The sequence below is a fragment of the Loxodonta africana genome, chromosome 7, assembly GCF_030014295.1.
Source record: "Loxodonta africana isolate mLoxAfr1 chromosome 7, mLoxAfr1.hap2, whole genome shotgun sequence".
Lineage (NCBI taxonomy): Eukaryota > Metazoa > Chordata > Mammalia > Proboscidea > Elephantidae > Loxodonta > Loxodonta africana.
Genome location: NC_087348.1, coordinates 116,712,438 through 116,733,760, shown reverse-complemented (window position 1 = coordinate 116,733,760; position 21,323 = coordinate 116,712,438).

Below are 21,323 nucleotides of genomic sequence, written 5' to 3'. Positions count from 1 at the left end.
AAGTCAATATAAATAACATAGAGTCTTTGTTTTGAATATTTATTCCTAACACGAACAAAGGACAAGATTCTTCACAGGGCCACTGATATGTTTTGGTATGCATTTGCAAAGTGGTCAACTGGACTCAAAGGTACAGTCTTAACTCTGGCTCCGACTTTGAATTCCATAGATCTAATTTCTATTTCTCCATTCAAATGTAGCTCAGTGTTAAATTGAAACTAGGAAGGTATTCTATAAATGACCATGGTCCTTGGGTGAGACAAAGGGACTCATTTTCCGACCCCATATCTGGAAATAAGTGTGTGTTATTTGTGATTTCAGAGGGTATTATGAAGATAGTTAGACACAGAGCTATTTCAAAAGATAAGATGTCAAATAAAGATATGTTGATCTGAGAATCCATCAGATAAAAGTGTAGGTAAAAAATTTAAAGAAAACAGGTTTCCTGAGAGAATCAGTGTAGAAAATATTTCCCCTTGACATATGGTCTTTGCATAAAGAAAAGCATATTTTTCTTTTCTTTCACAAATAAAATATGTACAGTTTAACATCTGCCAAGTTAACCAACCTTTAAAGGAAATCTGTTGCTGAAGAATGTCATTTCTACTGTTTAAAACCCTGCCTTGTTAAAAACTGGGAAAGAACGGACCTTTCATTTTATTTGGCCCATAGTGGTTTTTAATGACTAATTGGATGTAGAAGGGAGAGCAAACATTAACATTTCTTATGTTTTCTCTCATCAGAGCTAGATTTTTTTTAAAAAATCAAAATAAACCCTTTTTTCTGCCCCTAGTGAGATAATGTCAGTAGGTGAGCTGTTCGGCTGCACATTACAGAGAGTAATCACTATGAATTTTCTCAGATTTTCAAAGTCAAGTGAAAACCATTGTGATTTAAAGAGAAGCAAAACAATGTTACATGTGGCTGGGCTAAGAAGAGCACCAGTAGCCCAAAACTAAATATTTGGCCTTTTAACTTTCAAGTAGACAATGTGTAATTCAGAAATCAGAAAATGCATAATTTTAAAAAAAGCACCTTATAATTAGTGATTAGGCTTAACGGCCATCACCATCCCATATTCCAGGGTGTGGATTCTACAGGCCCTTCATCCTGCATGCCAAATCCCATACAATGGCAGGAGCAGCCTGGGACACTATATTTAGCAAAAATCTGTGGCTTCATTTGGGTCATTGCAGAAAAAGTGTCATGATTGATATATCAGTCATCATCCTGACAGAAAGCAGAATTTATACCAGATGGTTCGAATGAGATTGAATGAAGGGACTACTTAGAGAAGCGTGGGCAGGGCTTTAAGGGATCCTGTGAAGCATGCTGAGGCACATAGAGGCAAACTACACAGAAAAACACTCGGGCTAAAAAGGCAGAGATGAAATAATGTCACTATATCGTCCGTGAGAGCTGGATCTATGGGGGTGAGATTGCTTGATAGGAATTGTGAAGGAGATCTGGCGGGCTACTTCTAAAAATGAAATACCAAAACAAGGGAAGAAATAGTTCAACTTTTCTCTCTTCCTACATTCTGATCTCCTGCTGGCACCTCCCATTGGCCAAATGACAGTAGGCTGATAAATGAAATGCGTCACAATTGGCTTTCAAAATAAAAATAAACGGAAAAAGTAAACCTTGATTTTAGTATTTGCAAATAACCATGGTATAAACACTCCCACCATGGATGATTTCAGTCTACTAACTTGAGGGCAATGAACTTAGAGTTGGGAAGAAATGTGTGCCCAATCAGCTCTTGCAAGCCAGTGTGAGCTGGCTGCACCACATCACTGGGCTAACCTTAAACCAAAGCCAGCCACCAGGGAGCCTAGGTGATGCAGTAGGCAGGAAATGTAGGGCAAGACAAAAAAGAAAAAAAGGGAGCCCTGGTGGTATGGTGGTAGTTAAGAGCTCAGCCACTAACCTAAAGGTCCATAGTTCAAATCTACCAGCTGCTCCTTGGAAACACTATGGAGCAGTTCTACTAATGCATTGTGTGGGGACAAGGGGGGAAAGGGAATGGTTAAATAGAAAATAACCACACAAATGACAAGGAATTATAATTTGCCCCATTTTTCCCATAATTGGCCCAGCTAGGACTCAAACTTAGTTCTTCTGAAAAAAAGTACAGGACTTTTCTCTCCTACATTGCTCTACTTATTTCTCGTCTACTGCCTGGCTAAGAAAGCACTATGCAGCCACCAGTTTCATAAGGAAAACCTTTGGCCTTAGCCTAATTTAAAGCAAAGATTCAGGGATGAAAAGCCACATAGTTAGGAGTTAGCTTCTGGATGGGCTCGCAAAGAAAAAATACGTTTTAGGTTTAGAAGTTGAGCCTTTTCATCTCTGACTTTTTAAAACGGGGTGGAGTAGTAGAGATAGAGTTTTGTAAGGTCCAGTGTAAGGAGAGAGAATAAAGTCTCTGCCTTTCTTCTTCCAGAAAATTTGTTCAGAGACCCATAGGGGAAAAAAAAGCATTCCTTTGTAAGTAACCTCTTTGATAATGCTTTTGAAGATGACATTCAAGCACCCAAATGGTGACGTTGTAATTAAGTACCTTTTGAAATCTCTTTTAAAACTGAGAGTTAACTTAAATTCTCCGGCTTCCAAGTATAATCTTATTTTTTCTATGAAATGATGATGACAAAGTATTCCATTTATTCAAAATCTCCTATGTGGCAGAAAGTTTTTATTCGAAATATACAATGGGAGCTTAGTACGGGACTTTTTCTGTCATAGACTTGATTGAGGATGCAACATGCCAAAAAGATAACAATTAGTGGCCAAAACCAAAATCAAACCCACTGCTATCAAATTGATTCCGACTCATAAGGACCCTATAGTGACCCTACAGGACAGAGTAGAACAGCCCCACAGAGTTTCCAAGGAGCGCCTGGTGGATTCAAACTGCTGACCTTCTGGTCAGCAGCAGTAGCTCTTAACCACTGAGGATTTGCAGTATTAAAAAAAAAAAAAAGTTGTCTTAAATTGGTTTAAGACCCTTAGCCCAATACCTAATCAGGAGTATGAAAGCATTGAGTTTGAAGATGTCGACAGAGTAGATTTCTTTAGGAAGTGCTACTATACATTTCTCCTTCCTCTGCCAGGAGGGACAGCCCCCTCACCTGAATTTGAGTCAGAGGGATTTCAGGTGAGATATAAGAGTTTGTGGTGAATTTGTTGATGTTTGAGATGGAGGCATAGGAGAATGATGTTTGACAGATGCCTGAGGAATCTAAAGATGAAAGGATGGGTCCATCAGCTTGAGACACAAAAGGGAGATGGAATGGCAATAGGAGGTAGCTTTATTTCCTTCAAGAGTGGATAGAATTCGCCTGGAGTGTTATTAAATCCTGCCCAAGGCAGGGATGTGAGGGTTGATATGACCTCAACAGGGATGATGGGAGACCCCAAGGACTGAGAGAAGAAATGTAAGTGGCCAGAAGGAAACAAAAACATACCACTTGCATCTTGAGAAGGGCAATCCAAGGCAACAGAAACACCATCGAGAGAGTTAGAACTGAATTTCCACAAACCCCAGATATCCCTGATGTTAAATTAGATCCAGACCTGGAAAGTAAAATAATCTCTGTTCCTTAATTATTCCTACTTTGCTCCGACGCTGGAGTGGTACTCCTGTGTATTCACATACTAGACTGGTCAGAAATCATGGCCAACTGTCAACTTGTGTGAGTAAAAGAAATGTAAAGAGACAGAACAGAGAAGCCGGCCATTACTCCTTCCCACCATAGTCTCCTCAAACATAAAGCAAGCTTCAGTGGGAGAGTAAGTTTGAAGTTTTCTCTTTTACTTGAGAAAAAAGAAAAGAAAAAAACATTTTAAGTTCTAAAATAAGATTATTTTGTGATGAAGAGTGACTAAGTCTTTTAAGTATGTGAGAATAAACAAATTATGGAGACATGAATACCATAAACCACAAAAGCAGGAGATAAATTTGACTACATTCCTACTAAGAAATGAAGAAATGATGTTTGTAACACATATGATGGTTCGAATATAAAAATAACTCCTACAAATATATAGGAAAAAAAGAATCAACTAAATAGAAAAATGGGCAAATGCCATGCATGAATAAACATTTCATAGAAGAAATACAAATGCAAGAAATACAAATAAATATTTGAAAGATATTCAACCCTACTAATAAGCAAGGAAATAAAAATTAAACCTTAAATGGAATAGTGTTTTATACATTTTTTTTTTTTTTTTTAAATATGCTAAGTAAAAACCTGACAAATCAAGTGCTAGTAAGAACGCAGAGCAAGAGAAACTTACACACTGCTGGTGGAGTATAAATCGGTCCAACAGATCTGGAAAACAAATTTGGAATGATCTAGTCAAGTTGAGGTGGTGGTACTGTACTTAACTTATAATTTAACTAATCTGGAACAGTGCATCTTGGAATTCACCTCCCTGTATGTTTCATGGTTAGGGTTTGCCGCATGAGGACGTTAGATGAGATTTGTTTAGAGTTGGTGAGAGAGAGACTCAGTGGAGCCAGTGAGTTCCAGTTTGTCCTCCTTTTTAAATTCACTCCTCCTTAATCCCAGCTCTCCTTGTTGTCTGTCAGTCTTGCTGGATATTCTGTTCTGAACTCGTGGAGGCAGGATCTACTAAGCCTGAGAAACTTCCATAGAGTTCTATACTACACTTCTTCACAATTCCACTCCAGCAGCTGGCAAGGTCCAGCTTTCTGAAAGCTCAAACATTTTCAGCTGTATCAGGAGTGACTTTTCCAATCTTACCCTGATTTTTACTTCCCCAGCTCTCCCTACAATTGTTTATAAGATTAATTTTATAATAAATTTCATATTTCATGATACTTATAATAGTTCTGCTTCTTTTACCTTAACTGACACTGATGGTATATATAATTTCTGATTCTACAAATCCATTCTTAAGTATATGTCCTGAAATATTTCTTATCCCTGCACACCAGGAAACACAAAATGGAGTTTCATTGTGGCATATTTGCAATAATAAGACTGAGCTTAACCCAAAAGCCTATCAAATATAAAATGCAAATAATATTTGATATAATCTCTTACGAAGAAAACAAAAAAAATTATAGCACATACATCAACATGGTCAAATCTCAGGAACATAATATTGACATAAAAAGTTGTAGATGAATAATGATAAAATGGTTCAATTTATAAAAAGTAAATTGTCTTTCAAATTTAAATAATATAGTCTTTTGGCATACCTACATATTTGGTAAAATGATAAGGAAAAGAAAGGGTATGATGACCACTGATTTCAGGAGAGTAGTTACAGCTGGAGAAGAAAGATTAGAATGGAAACTGGGAGAGACTGGGTAGTAGGTAAATGTTGTTTATATTATTATTATTATTTATACCTTAATCTCATATTATTCATATTTTGTAACTATTTCATATTTAATAAAAGTTTGATAAAATGTTTAGAAGGGTTTGAGGCTCCACTTATATTTTTTTCAAGCAGCAGAGAAGAACCACTCCCACAAACAATGTCTGGACAAGCAGTGGTGGATAAGTATAAAACGACTTTAGGCTCACAGCCAATCATGTTCCACTTGTTCAATGCCCTGACTAAACACGCACTATCTTACTTAATCCCAATAACAGCATTGTGAGATAGGCATTTTTAGACCCATTTTAAGATAAAGAAAAGGAGGCTCTTTGAGCTTCTAATTAATTTACTCCAAGTCATACAGCTAATAAATGCCAAATCTGGAATTATAATGTATACGAGTCTGAGGAATGGTTTTTTAAAAAGCCAAACTGGAAAACTAGCACCACAATAGATTACCTGTTCTTGGGAAACATCTGCACCTCCTTTCCTTCTGGCTGCTTCTTCCGGAGTAATTCCAGAGCCTTGAAATGCCTCTCATCAGACAGAGAGTCAGTAATTAAATCAGCAATGATTTCCAAAAGTGGCTAATTATCAAAAGTATCCGAGGAGCATTTTAAAAAATAAAGGTTAGGAATTCCCAAGTTTCCAAAACACTGTTGACCATCTCTGAATTTCTGTCCTTGTTTTTAAACTTTATCTCTACCTGGCCAAATATTCTAACAGTAATAAATATAATAAAACTCTGAAATCCTATAGCAGTTATGTAACCAGTTTTATACGTATCAAATTCTGTCTGGTATTATAGTTATCTTTGTAATGTTTCCTTTGGGTATTAGTTTAACATTTTTCCAATGTAACTACCACAGTATTTTATAATACATGAAATAAAAAAAAATTTTTTTAAGCAAGATTTTTATGCTAGAAAATAAGAGTAGTGAAGTAATCAGGAATAAGTAGAAGTAGATAGGTCTTATAATGTAGACTTGGAGAGGAAGAAAAAGCACAGCAAAAATATTTATGTCCTTTAAACAGTGTTTTCATGTCTGATAAGAGGGTTAGGATGTTATATAACTCAGTGTTTGTTGGAATCATAACTAGTGTTTATTGAGTGATTTAGTAATGTTGAATAAATATACTCATCTTCATAAATCATTGATTATAATCTGAAAATAAAATAGTATCTGTAATTAATTGAATGCATTATAGGTATAGACACTGATCTAGGTACTTTATAATTATTCACTTTAACTCTCACAATTCTGCAAGATAAAATTTTAGTTACATCATATCGATGAAGAAATTAAGGGTTAGAACAATGTCCAAATCCCACATAACTCTTTCATAGATCCTATGTGGTCCTCAGTACTGTCAAGTGAAGACCAGGTTATAGATCTTATCCCATATATTTCAAGTCCATTGTCTAGGGACCTGTATTACTCACTAAAGGCCAGAAGACTAGCTCTTCAACTAAGTAGCACTCTGGGACTTAATTCATTCAATAGTGCATTGACTATAGAGGTATTTTTGTTTACCTACTCTGGGCCAAATATTGTGCTAATTAGAGAGAAATACAGCAAAAATATGAGCACCAACTACCTCTGTGCATTTGTCACTTTGAGCAACTCAATCACTAAACTCCTATATATTCATCTGTGAAGTAGGAAAAATTATTTTAAATCCTCTCATGTGATTATTGTGATAAATAGCTTACAAAAACAATTTAAAAGCAGTTAATAAAAAATAAAGTACTAGGGGAAAAAACTCATAAAATATTCCCTACAGTACTGAGCCCATATTAGAACTAGGCACATCTGCTTTTAAGTTTGTTTTTGTTTTTTTTTCATAATTACTACTCTGTCTTTTAATTTAAAATAAACCTGTTAGCATTAAATCAGCTTTCATATTAGACTGAATGTGTGTTTTCCCCCAAAGAAAGCTTGATAAAATCCATTTAATTATACAATCTTAACTTCCCATTATTGGGTAACTGAAATTGACAATAATAGGTGTTTAACTAAGCAAATTCCAATTACTATTAACATTAGCAATTCATTATTCTAAATGTAATCAATGTAGCTATTAAAGTGCTGTAAATACAATCATTATCCAAGTGAATTATATTTATAAGTGGTCTGTCAGATTTGTTCTTTTTCAGTAAGTTTTATTTTTTGTATTTTGTTTACTTACACACAACATATGCTACATATACATACAAATATGCCGCTTGTGAACATTCACCTTTGGCAGTTTTTTTGTTTGTTTGTTTCAGGTTTATAAAGAAAAGCTACAAGAATATCACAGATTTGTATATAGTAAATGCCAACAAAAACTTACTCATTTTACACTGAAACCAGTTGACTAAATATAGCTGGTCACAACTTTCAGATTTACTCTTAAATTCTATGTATTTTCTTCAGTTATTATTAGTTTTTTATTGCTTTATAGAGGTCCAATTTCATCATCATGCTTTAATTCATGTGGTTGGAATCATCTTTCAGTGACCTAAGGACTAAACTCTTTTAGAGTAAGACATTTCAGAGATTCTGAACTTGCCAGCTACATAGAGAGTCATGGTGTGCGTGTGTGTGTTTGCACACACATAGGGGTAGGGTGAAGGGGAGAAATACAATTTAAAAATATTTCTTAAAGGAACAATGGTAGCACTAATCAGACCCAGGGTTCCCCAAGGCAAACCTGGAAGACTCCACACCACCACACAAATGAATGAGAAGGCTATTGGGATTAAACAGCTAACCAACGAATATGAAAAAGCAGGCACAGGGATTTCCAATTTAAAGAAAAGGAAATCGCTTTTGTAAACTCTTATAAGTATAATTTTTTTCTCAAGTTGTTCAGTTTGTCCAAATAATAGCAAAATACTGAAGTTTTACTGGGTACTATGTTGACTATGAGGGATTACAAGAGTCTACTTGATAAAAATGCTGACAGGACATTATGGAAACAAACGATACGAAATAATTTTCTGGTAAGCGATAAGGGTGAGTAAGATGATCATAGAGCACAAGTTATTTTTGTGAAGTCTCAATGGTTAGATAGGGGAGGAATCTGTTTAATTAATTCTGTCATTTTCAATTCCTTTAGCTGAAATTTTTCTGTGAATGTAATATGCCTTTTATTTGCACACAAATATGTTTTAGACAATGATAAAGCAAAATTCTATTGTGAAATGGAGAGTTTTAACCCAACGAAGAGTCAGTTTTGGCATAATAATGAAAATATTTGTCATCATTATTGGTATAATTTTTTTCAGCATATTACTTTTAGGAAATTACCTAATCCGCCTCTCCCCTCCCACCACCACCACCATCCAGAAGTTGAGACTTGTACTCTAGAAAAACTCAAGTCCTTTCCCCTGAGGCATAATGTTATAAACTAGCCACTGCAACATAGAAATAGATCGAATAAAGAAGATAAAAAAAAAAGACAAAGTTTCTTTTTTTTTTTCTAACCCAGGAGCAAATCCCTGCCTTGAACTGGACAATTATCAATGGTTTAAAGTTTGCTGTTTTAATTATCTCCAGTTTTGTCCAAGTCTTTAATTAAATCTTTTAAGTAGCCAAGCCTGGTATCAGTAATCACTTTGGGAAAAATATGGAAGGACCACATCCCTTGACAGGGGCAAAGTAGTACATCCCAGGGAAATGCTGCCTAAGTTTGAAGTTAGTAAAAGGTGACCCACAGGGAAAAAAGAGCAATGGCTGGAAGCTCTCCTAGATAGTCAGCTGAGGTGGCGAGCAACAACCAGAATGCATCAGTAAAATATATAAGCCTTCTTTAGTGGTTCCTAGCGATACCTGTAGACAGGACTTTATAAAATAATGACTGTTATAGCCAAGGGTTGGATTTGCATCTTAATGATTTCTTATACCTTATTTTAGAGTCATCAGCTAAAAAAGAATTGATATATTCAGGCTTGTGACCCAACAAAATCATATAGTACAAGATATAGGGTCAAAGTGTTCTTGTTCTGAAGCTTAAATGGCACCAGGTTTACTATAGGTTAGTAGACTCATATTGTATTCTGCAAGCTTGAATTAATGTATATTATGGCTCTTATGAGTCAGAATCAACTCAACGGCAATGGGTTTGGTTTATGTCTCCTATCAATTCATGTTCTAAGGTTGATAATGACTTAGTAAAGAGCTCAAGGTTGGTCTACGAACTTTGGAACTAAGATTTTTATCACCAAGATTTAACATAGATGTAGTCATTATGCACTTCTAGTGCTATCTCTTCTAAATTGTTTATGGCCCATTATTATTCATGATATTTTCAAATTATTTTAAATTATGAGACTCAATAACTTGAATTACATTGGGTTTTAACTGTAGCAGCTGATCCTTAACATTTCTATTAACTTTTCACTTATTTTTAATTAAAAATTTAGTATAGGAAAATAGCCAAATAAAACCACTGTGATTTCATATTGGAAATCATCTCTACTGAGTAAGGACACATCATATGGTCCTACTTAGTGGAAATAAGGATTAAGTGGAACTCAAAGAGACTATCCAATTTCCATTTGCTCTCATCACAAACTGGCTGCTAAAGCATCTTAAAGACTCAATAGTAATAACAGGGAGAGGACTCCATTACCAGGAGTAGAGTGAATCTCAGCTTCCCTTGTCATTTCAGCTCAAGTAAGCGTAAATAAATGATTCCATAGAAACTCAAAACGACTTGACAACTGGGTTAATTTTCTCTTATAAACACTTTTCACAGTGGTGGCAGCCTGTCATAGGGCTCAACAAAATTCATGGGAGGACATCAACTTTAAAAATGTGAGGCTGTGCTCTCTTCCCAAGGACTCTGGATGAGAACTCCCAGACACACACAATAAACTAAATAATCTATGTATTACAATGGAAAGAAAATAAGAGAAAAATTTTATGTAGTTTTTATAGATATGGTGTATTCATCACTATAACTACACTATGAAGTATTATCATCCTTGTTATATGAAAGGGAGCTCTGAGCCCCACTTGACTAACGTCACTAATATCACTTTCATAGAAATAGAGTAGAAAGTTTAAGCCTAGATCTTTCCACCGTAGAGCCCATTCATTTCCACTGCTCTTTGTGCCTTATGTTTTACAGCATGCATCCCTTACATATACTCCCCCAATCCCCTCTTTGAACCACCACTTTCCTATGTCCTTTTGTTTTGTTTTGTTTCATTTTGTTTTGTTTATTGAAAGTCAGTTACAACTAAATTCAATTTTATATTCTCGCTATGTTCACATTAGATCTGGGAGCTCTAGGTAACGAGCATGTTTTTTTTCATAAAATGAAATAATTAGTATTAAGAATGAGATGTAGTTAGAGTACTCATTCGGCTTATTAATTCAGCTAATATAACCTAAAAAAAAAAAAAAGAGAGAGAGAGAGAGAACAAGCTGATTTTATTTTACAGCACAGCTGGCATTATGCTACTTAAAAAAATCATTGCTGCGAAGTCAGAGAAGAAATTCTATATTTCAAAGAAGAGTGGATTTTCCTTTAAGAGAGGCAATTATATTACATTTCCTGCACTCTCCCTCCTCTTTGTTGTTCACCAAGACTGAAATAATAGATTCATCTGCCCTAAAGGTAGACATTATTAGTTGCTCACTTGTATCAACAAAAGTTTCCTTCATTAACAGAAGGCTCCCCCATGCTGTGGTTAGTCATGGCTATGCATTAAGCAGAAAACTTCATTAAATCAGTACTTCAGCATTCTCTTTTTACCTTTACATTTGGAATTTATGAAACAAGCTTATTTAATTCCCTCACCTTTAGAGAATTTGCACAATTGATTAGTTTATTAAATGTTACCCAGTCCATGTGTGTATCTTTTCTTTATAACCATACCTAAGTCAGTAGCAAGGATCACACAGCTAAAATTACATAACTATACATGCATTGTGGGTATGGAAGCTGGATGTTGATCATCATAAGTACTGTAAAAGAGCAGAGGCAATCTTTCAGTAGTTTTAAGTTTTTCAAAGCATATTTATATTGCAGCATCAGTGTGAGCCTTGAGAAATGCTAAGTCTTATCTAACCTTATTTCCCTCCCCCCTCCAAGAAGTATTATCTTTTCCATAAAAGATAAAATGACCTTCGAAATATTGTATATATAACTCCCCTACAGAAGTTCCTGTGCTGTGAACTAGATATTTGACTTGGAATGTGGCCCCTGGCCTTCTAAACTATGATTATTTGCCTATTTGGGGTAGTTTTTTAAAAAAATAAACATTACTTATTCCAATACCAGTTAGAATCACAACTCTCTTTTCTCAGTCTTGCTTGGACTCTCATTTTATTTAATAAACAAAGCCAGGAATTCTGGAAATGATTTCAAGAATAAATTCACTGAATAACATATGCAGTCAAGTTAGCCTTTCACTAAATCCTTTGCCTTAAGTGATAATATCTTCCAAAGCTTTCTTTGTTTTCAGTTTGCAATATTGTGAAGTGATATAGATGTGTGGGTTGTTGTAGTCAATAACAGAATAAGCTTATAGCAAACAGTTCAGTGAAAAGACCAAAGTTGGCAATAATAATGCTTTCCATATATTTGTAATTAAAATTCTCGGAAAGCACTCTCATACATGTGTGTCAAGGAAAATATTCAAATTTTACTTTTTAAAAAAATGGTTATAATTTGGATGCCTATTATTAAAACACATAAGATGGAAGTCAAAAGAATTGTATACAAGTTGTGGCCATGATTCTTGTTAACTGTACCATCTTGGGCCATTTAAGAGTCCTTTCTGGACTTCAGTTTCCTCATGATCATAAAAAGATTATCATTCTACCCCTCTTGGAGAACTATATAATGGGATAAAGTAAAATAAGTTATTGTTTTAAATATTATTAAAATAAGTTACTTTTGCAAAGTGTAAAGTACCATACAAACATCAGTTGTTTTTATTGCTATAAATATATTACGTATTTTTGCTGTCATCTTGACAAAACATACACGTCAGTCTAATTTTTGTTCAGTTTACTCCTAAGTATTTTCTTCTACAGCCTTTGTTAAAATGTACCTTCTCACCTCAAGTTCTCTGTTCCTTTTTTCCTTGTTACACCCAAGTTCTTTGGTTTTTCCTGTTCAAAAATGTGTACTTCCCTTATTGACTCCTCTCTACTTTAGACCACATTATCACTTTTTGGAGTCCTAGTGGTGCAGTGGTTAAGAGCTCAGCTGCTAAAAGGTTGGCAGTTCAAATCCACCAGCTGCTCCGTGGAAACCCTATTGGGCAGTTCTACTCTGTACTATGGGATCCGTACGAGTTGGAGTCAACTCGAAGGCAATGGCTTTGTTTTTTGTTTTTTTTTAGAAAGTAAAATTTACTCTCACTTTTTAGAGTAAAATTTTCTCCTTCTATTCACAGTTTTATAATACTGTACCTCCTCTCTCCAAGAGTGAGCTTCTCTTCAGTTCTTCTCAGAAGTACCACCCAAGGGAGGTGGAGCAGTTCATATTTCCAGTGGAATCTTGATTTGCACAGGTCGTAGAATTCAATGTTTTTGTAATATATGAGTGAGTGGTGTGTGTGCGTATTGTAAGAATGGTGGATGCAGTGACAACAATTTCATTTATCTTGCAAGAGACTAAGAAATGAGTGCAGCAACACCCTCTGGAAAAACCAACTGGATTTGGCAAATTACTACGTTTCTACTTGAAAAATAAAGGTCAAGTGGAGAACTACTGTTTGTTTTGTTTTGATTGCATGTTTGTTTTTTTTTTTTAGTTTCTGAGCTTCTGAGAAAAAATATGTTTGATTGAAGAAAAATTAAGTCAGGTATCATCCTCTTCATCGGCATGTATATGTTTTCTAAGGTGGCCTGCCTAAGTGCCAGAAAGGATTTTCCCTAGATTATTGTACACATTGTGTCCTGTGTCTGACTAAATCAAACTTGATTCTGTATCTTCAGTTAAAATTAATGGAAACAGGAAAATGAAGAGAATTTGTAAATGAGTGTTATGAGATCAACACTTTCCAGAATAAAGCACTTCAATATTTCTGTTATCTGATGAAAGATGAGAAAGACAAGTCATATAAAAAGCAAGCAATGCTTACAAAAATATTTACTCTTCTCAAACTTCTGTTTCCAACCTGAACTACTCTCTCGAATTCTAGTATCATATATCCAACTGCTCACTCAACGTCCCTAGATTTCTAACAAACATCTACCTCAAAGTTAGCATGTATAAAAAATGAGCTCTTGATATCCACCCCTCTCCCTGCCTCAAACCTGTTTCTCCCCCACCCACCCAGTCTTTCCGTCTCAGTAAAAGCTAACTCCATTATTCCAGTTGCCTAGTTCAGAAACATCAGATTTTTCCCTTTCACATTCCACATCCAATTTGTCAGTCCAAGAAGGTGGATTTATAAAATAGAATTTATTTTCTAATTATAACCAAAATCCAACAACTTCTGCCATCTCTCCTGTTACCACCCAGCTATTCCAATGTCCTCTTAACTGAACATGGTTGCCACCCCTCCCGCCCCCATGCACATATTATTTTCAATACGGTAGCCACAGTAATTCTGCTAAATGGGAACTGATGTCATTTTGCTCATCAATATTCTCTGAAGGTTTCTTATTTCACTTAGCATAAAACCCAAAGGTCTTATAATAACCTGCATGTCCCTACATGATCTGGTGCCTGTCGCCTCTTTGACCTCATCTCCTACCCTTCATCCCTTTCTTACGTCACTCCAGCCACACTGTCTCAAAGTCTCTGGCCACATTTCTGCTCCAGGGCCTTTATCCTTGCTATTTGTGGTGCATGGAATCCTTTTCTTTCAAATATCCACAAGGCTTGCTCCTTCATCTCTTTTCTGTCTTTACTCAAATATTCCTTTGCCAGTGAAGCATTCAGTGACCACATTATCAGATATAAATTCTCCGAGGATTCTCCTTTTCATTCCATACACATCACTAACTCATGATATATCTGACTTATTTATTGTCAGTCCCCGAAAAAAAAATTTTTTTTTTTTTGCTAAATGAGGACAGGGTTTTTTTTTTTTTTTTTTGGTTTGTTTCCTGTGGTGTCTCAAATTTTAGACATTTATTTGAAAAAAGAAGTGACTAATTGTAACAGCATGTCTACATCAAAAACGCAGAAACAGCCTTCGTAGGGTCGTTTCTTCATATGCCGCTTAATATAATAGAAACAAAGAATTTTAAAATAGAAGAAAACAATGGTGTCCAGGTAAGGAGTTAAAGTGACATGGGTCTTGATTTAGAGTTGTTTTGCTCATATGGCTGTGGGTGGGATAAAGGCTTGAGAAAGAGTGATAAACGGCTATCACGTCACTTGGAATCAAAATGGATTCTCATCTTGATTTCCTATATAAATGTTTGAGGTCCATGAACTCCACACTTCCCTTTTAGTTACATAGCAAAGAATATTGTTCCTTTAATCTAGGTAGTTACACACCACGTGACGTTATACAAGATTCCAAATATCCAAAAAATAGGGTGTATCTAAAATAAATGAGTTACTACACATATTTCAGAATTAGAAGAGAAAACCTGAAAAATATAATTCAAAGCTTAATCACTCTTATCTTTTTCTAGCATTTTTATCTTATAATTTTGTATTCCCTTCTTAAAAAGAAAATAAATAATAACCCTTAATTCAAACTGTAACCAATGTCAATTTCTAGAATGTGCATTTTCAAAATAGGTTGATTATTTTCTTTGAGAAAATGTTTGAAATGGCTTTAGATGATAACATAAGTCCTGAAAACTACTGAGTGGGTAGAGATCCCAAAAGACAAAATATTTTTTTTTCTTTTTGATCATTGAATTTACATCATGGAGATCTCTGGTTACATTACAAAGTTTATATTCTGAGATATACTAGCTTTAGCCACAAAATTAATTGTTCTATGCCTGCAGAAATCTAATTTATCATCTATATGACCCTTTTATCATCTAGATCACCCTTCTGCTCCAGAGCTACGGATTGGCCCATGACAGAAGCACCGACTTGGGGGCAAGTTCAGTTTCTGAGTATTGGGGAATCTTTTATTTTCTTTTTAAAAATTTTACTCCAAAACCAATATAAAGTCAAGTATTAATTATTTTGTCGATTTAGTTCAAACTGATTTTTTTTTTAATTATTCTTCCTCTATTTTCTACATTAGTTTACAGTTTAAGGATTTACTGAACTTCTAGGTTTTACTTATGTAATGCCACTTACTCAAGTATTTTTATCTAAGACATTTATCTTTTCCCTGCATCCACTTTTATAGCAGAAAAAAAATATTATTTAGAGGTACATGAACATATGGTGGACAGATTAATATACATTATGAATAATGATGATTTTGGGGAGGAAAGTGCCTTGAGCTCTGAGAAAGTTTAGAATTTGTTGATATGTTAATAGGCGTAAAGCATTCAGCACAGAGCCTAGTGAATAGAAAGCATTTCGTAAATTGTTGGCTGTGCAGCTACTGCTCAATTCTAGCCATGTATGATAATTTTTTTTTTTTTTTTTTATGATGGAGGCCAATGTTTTTCACTTCATTCAGTGGATTTCCAGAAACAACTATAAAAGTAATTTCAGAATGCCTTCCCAATGAATGTTACGAGAACATCCCCCAAATGGTGAGAAAATACAACTTGAGCTTAGATGTTCAAAATTTATTTTGTCTGAGATTTTGTGTGGTACTAAAAGACAGCTAAAGAAAACTAGCTCCCAGGCACCACTGAGAAAAGGAATTTGGTAAAATTGGCAAGGTTATCTTAAGGATTCAGTTAATATCAACATTGCTATTTGATGCATCTTAATTACTAAACTTCTAGTTTTACTGTGCTACTTTATTTTAAACTTTTATACTAAAGAATCTGAACACATCACCTGATGCTTATGGTTAAGCCTGAATGACTTCTGTTTAAACTAGTACAGGCAGTAAAAAATGCACAGATGTCGTGAACAACTTTACAGCATTACAGAACCTTCTCTATTACATGGAAGCTCTTGACACAACTCACAGGTAACACGTGAGACTCTACACCTGGAGGTTGCAGTAATGGCCCCAGATCTCCCACTAACTAGCTGTTTTCTAAACCCTGGACTTCAGTTTTTCTCATCCATAAATTGAGAAATATTAACTAGAATAATTTATTCAGTCAAAAAAATTATTTAATGTCTACTATGTGTCAGAGTTTGTGCTAGCTGCTGAGAATAGAATATATTGATGTTTGGAATCTAGTGTAAACAGATGTACAAACAAAAATGCTTAATTGTGTAAAATGACTGTTTAAGTCAGCCAGGTTAAGCGGTCTATTGGAACAACGAGGAGAAGCTGAAGAATATTTCAGCATGGCTTGACGATAAATTATTTGCCCAACAGAAAACGGAAAAATACAAAAGGAGGGGAGAAGTAAGAGAGGGAGGAAGAAAAGGAGGGGAAAAAGGTCCTGAATCCAAGAGAGAACATGATGTGCAAAATACAACGGAGGTATGAAAAGGCTGGTTGTATCTGGGGAACTTCCAGTAGGAAATGATGAACTATGAGAAGTACCAGGAAGTAATGCTGCACAAGTAAGGAGGGACAGAAGGGCCTATTTTGTCTTTAAATATGTTTAGAATTCATTCAAACAATGGAAGTCTTTGAAACATTTTGAAACAAAGACTACAAGGTCAGCTTTACAAACTCCAAGAATTTCTCTGCTAGAAGTGTGGCAAGTATATTACAGGGTAATGGGATTCAAAGCTTAGAGAAATTAGGAAACTTTTACGAAGATCCAAATGGTAGGCAAGGAGAGGAAAATTAGTCAGGGTTAATATTTTTGGACAATGAATAAGGAAGAACGAAGAAGAGTTGACGCCTTTGAATTGTGGTGTTGGAGAAGGATATTGAATATACCGGGGACTGCCAAAAGAATGAACAAATCTGTCTTGGAAGAAGTGCGGCCAGAATGCTCCTTAGAGGCAAGGATGGCAAGACTGCATCTTACATACTTTGGACATGTTGTCAGGAGGGATCAGTCCCTGGAGAAGGAGATCATGCTTGGCAGAGTACAGGGTCCGTGGAAAAGAGGAAGACCCTCAATGAGGTGGATTGACACAGTGGCTGCAACAATGAGCTCAAGCATAACAACGATTGTAAGGATGGCGCAGGACTGGGCAGTGTTTCGTTCTGTTGTCCATAGGGTCGCTATGAGTCAGAACTGACACGACGGCACCTACCAACAGCATAACAACATTTTTGAGTATTAACTATTTACTATTTTGTATACATTAAAGTAACTCACTTATTCCATGCAACATGTCTAAAAGATAGCCATTAATAGTAGTATCCGCTCCATTTTACAGATGAGGAAATGAAGGCAGATTAGTTAAGCAACATGATGGAATTAGGATATGAATCCAGGCATTTGGCTACTAAGTCCTCACCCTTAACCACTCTACTACATTAAAAGTAATACTATAATGACACATGGCAGTGATAAAGAGAATTAAAAAAAAAAGTGGCCATTCATTAGGTATATTTTGGAAATGCATCCAAGGCATTATGAAGATTGACTCCTAGATTTCTGACTTGAGGTAGTGTCATTCAGAGAGTTATGTCTTACAATGGAAGTATTCTAGGTAGAAGACATTATATATTTGAGGTACTCTGGGGAAATATTCATCAAGCATCTCTCAGGTACAGTGGCTTCTACTGATTTTCTAGAGATGTGACTTCTGAAATATACAACTAAACTGTGGAAGAGTCAGGTTATCTCTCCTCTCTTGGCCACAATTTAAAGTGCATTGGTTAAGAGCCTGGCTGCTAACCAAAAGTCGGCAGCTGGGATCCATATGCCACTCCTTGGAAACCCTACGGGCCAGTTCTACTCGGTCCTGTAGGGTCACTTTGAGTCGGAATTGACTCAAATGCAATTGGTATTCAGAAATATTAGCCAAAAAACACTATTTTACTTACTATTTTCACTAGCCTCACAAACTTAGATCTTATTCATAAATCTCTCTAAAAGAATAAGTTTCCGTCACCTTCTTTCTTTCCTTTAAATCCAACTCTTCCACATTATATTGTAATTGGTTCAAACTTGGTACATGACTTTGCTTCTATCTAAATAAACAAAACTCAATAAATTTGAGTCTTCTGAAAATTATTTTAGAGTGTCCTTTTTCAGAAGACAAGGGTCTCAGTCTTATAATTCAACCTGTGAAAGAGACATCTTAAAGGGAACTGGTCATTTTTTCTCTAAATAATCTAAGAGTGTCAAATGAATGCTTTTCACAAATGGATGTTGTGTGCTGACATGTCAATTCTAACTCATAGCAACCCACTGTGACAAAATATTACTGCCCCATAGGGTTTCCTAGGCTATAATCTTTATGGGAGCAGATTGCCAGGTCTTTTCTTCCACTGAGCTGCTGGGTGAGTCTGAACCACAAACCTTTCGGTTAGCAGTCAGGTGCTTAAGCATTGCACCACCAGAGCTCCTTAACAAATGGACAGAGATCTCTTTAGACTAGCATAGCTAACACCTCCTCGGCTGACAATAAGGGCTGACTTGTTCTGTTATTTATCTTATTTATGGTGATAGATCCTACCTCTACGATGCAATGCTATTCCCATGAGTTTAACAATAGTTGAGTGATTACAAACACTGGTCGAAGGGTCAAATAAATTTAGATCAGATTCCATTCCTAAGATTTACATGTTATATTCCTTGGCTTGGTTTCTTCATCCTAAAATTGGAGATAATAATTTTTAGCTCATAAGGAAGCTGTGTAAATGAAATGATAGTGAATTTAAGGAGCACAGCATAGTGGTTGGCATGAAGTGAATGCTAAAGAGAAGTTAATGGGAATTAATTATTATAATGTATTTCCACATTTATTCTCACAGTGTTTTCCTGTTGCTCACTCTTAACCAACATAGTCTTTCCTACTTGCCAGACTATCCTTTTGATCCACTATCCCCATCTGTATGCCTTCATTTATTATTGAATTTACCTAGAGTATTTTAATTGAATAAATCATTTCCAGTAAATGCTCTTTTCCAGAGTTCAGTGGGTCTCAAACTCTGCAAAGGATGTTATAGTCCTATAAGACAATATGATCATGATCATCACCAGCTTAAAGATTTTCTCTGATTTCTAGTTCTTATAAAGTCCTAACTATACTCTTTAGCATGGGCTTTATACAATTGCCTTTACCTTCTCTTTTTCTTCCCTTTCCCTTCCTTCCATTCCGCTCCACCAGAGTCAACTGAATATTCAGCTATACCAAACACCCTTCCCCATTCACAACTACATACCTTTGTACACCTTGTTTCTTTGTTCTCGAATACTTCTTCTCACTCCAGAAATCCATTACTTATTCTTGAAGATACACAAATCTTACCTCCTCTGAATTGCATGTGGCGTTGGTCGCTTCCTCTTTAGGCCTCTACCATAGCACTTGCTATTATGTTATAATTATAGGTTTATATGGGAAGTAAAATTCACATTGCACCACTGAACACAGTGACCAACAACTACCAACAACTTACCCCTCACCATTACAGCAATCAGTGTCTATGCCTCTCTTTTACAACTTAGTCCATGTTTCTAATCATGATCTCTCTTGAACTTTTTAAGGACCGTGTTATAATTTAAGTTTCTGTTATCATTTCTCTAACAAGGCTTTTGTCCCTGATTCTAAATCCCTACTCTGGTGCTCAGCTAAAGTGTCTGCTCACACCTAGGAGTAGACCCTACCGTGATTTTGCCAATTCCAATGTCATAGAACCTGGAGCCCTGTTACCACTTAGACTCTCCAGCCTTCCTGGACATCAGCTATTTATACACCTTGGGTTCTCAATCACTATAGGTACATAAAACATAATTTCACTCTGAACACTCAATTGATAACAATTTGGCTGGACAATAGCCAGAGACTGCAATAAACCTGTGGTGTGCTCACCCATTAGACTACGTGAGTTCTATGGGCCACAGCTGTAGTTAGGTGAGCATCCACATGTTTTCCATCTCTTAGATGCATTTTATTCAGGTTTTGGTCCCTCTTTCTTTGCTCCATTTACATCCTGCTGAATTTCCACATACGACAGGTATTAGATATGACTTTTATGGGAAGGAATAAAATAGAGTCTATTTTTTAAAATACCTTTTTTTTTTTGTTAAATAATGTTTTGGGAAAATGTGGTTATTTAGAAAGAATGGAGTTTTCAGAGGCTTTTGTTATTTCTCTATAAATAAACACCCTTACTATAAAGGTACATAAAAGACAGATTGAGGGAATACGGTGTTATTTTTTTCTAGTCTTTTCACTTTGCTAAATTGTGTGTGAAGAAGAACAATAAGGAAAACAAGCTTTTAGATCAAACCTCTCGCATTTAAAAAGCTCTGATTCCTTCCATTTTGGTAATTTGTTTTGAGTTTCCTTGGGTTCTTCAACAGAGCTTTTCCCGCTTAGCACAAGGTTACTAACAGGATAAGCCATTTGCTCTGCATTACTTTCGTCATCCCATCCAATTTAATGCCTTTAATTTAACCACTCTTTCTTGTTCAAGAGTTCATGCTTCCTCCTTGCGTCGTGCGAAATATCTATGGCCCTCCTTTGAAAAAAGGCCCCAGGAAGTGGACATATAAAGGTCTAATAGACTCATCAGATATGGTTCTCAAATGTTAAATGCCACACTGACATTCAAGAATTCATCTTGGGTCCTGTGTAGGAAGAAGGGGGAAAAAAATTAAGCCACTCAGAGTTCAGAAAAGTTCATCACCTACTGAGTGAGGATTGAAAACTATGTGGTTCCCAGTAGCATTTTCAAATCCTGATCAAGGGAAAAAGGATTACAGTGTATTTACTGGCAAAATTATACTGAAATTTGCTGTTTTGAAAGAATTCTTAAGAAAGTAGTTTTAAGTAATCTCTGCACATAACCACAATTAAATTTACAAATAGGTTTAATT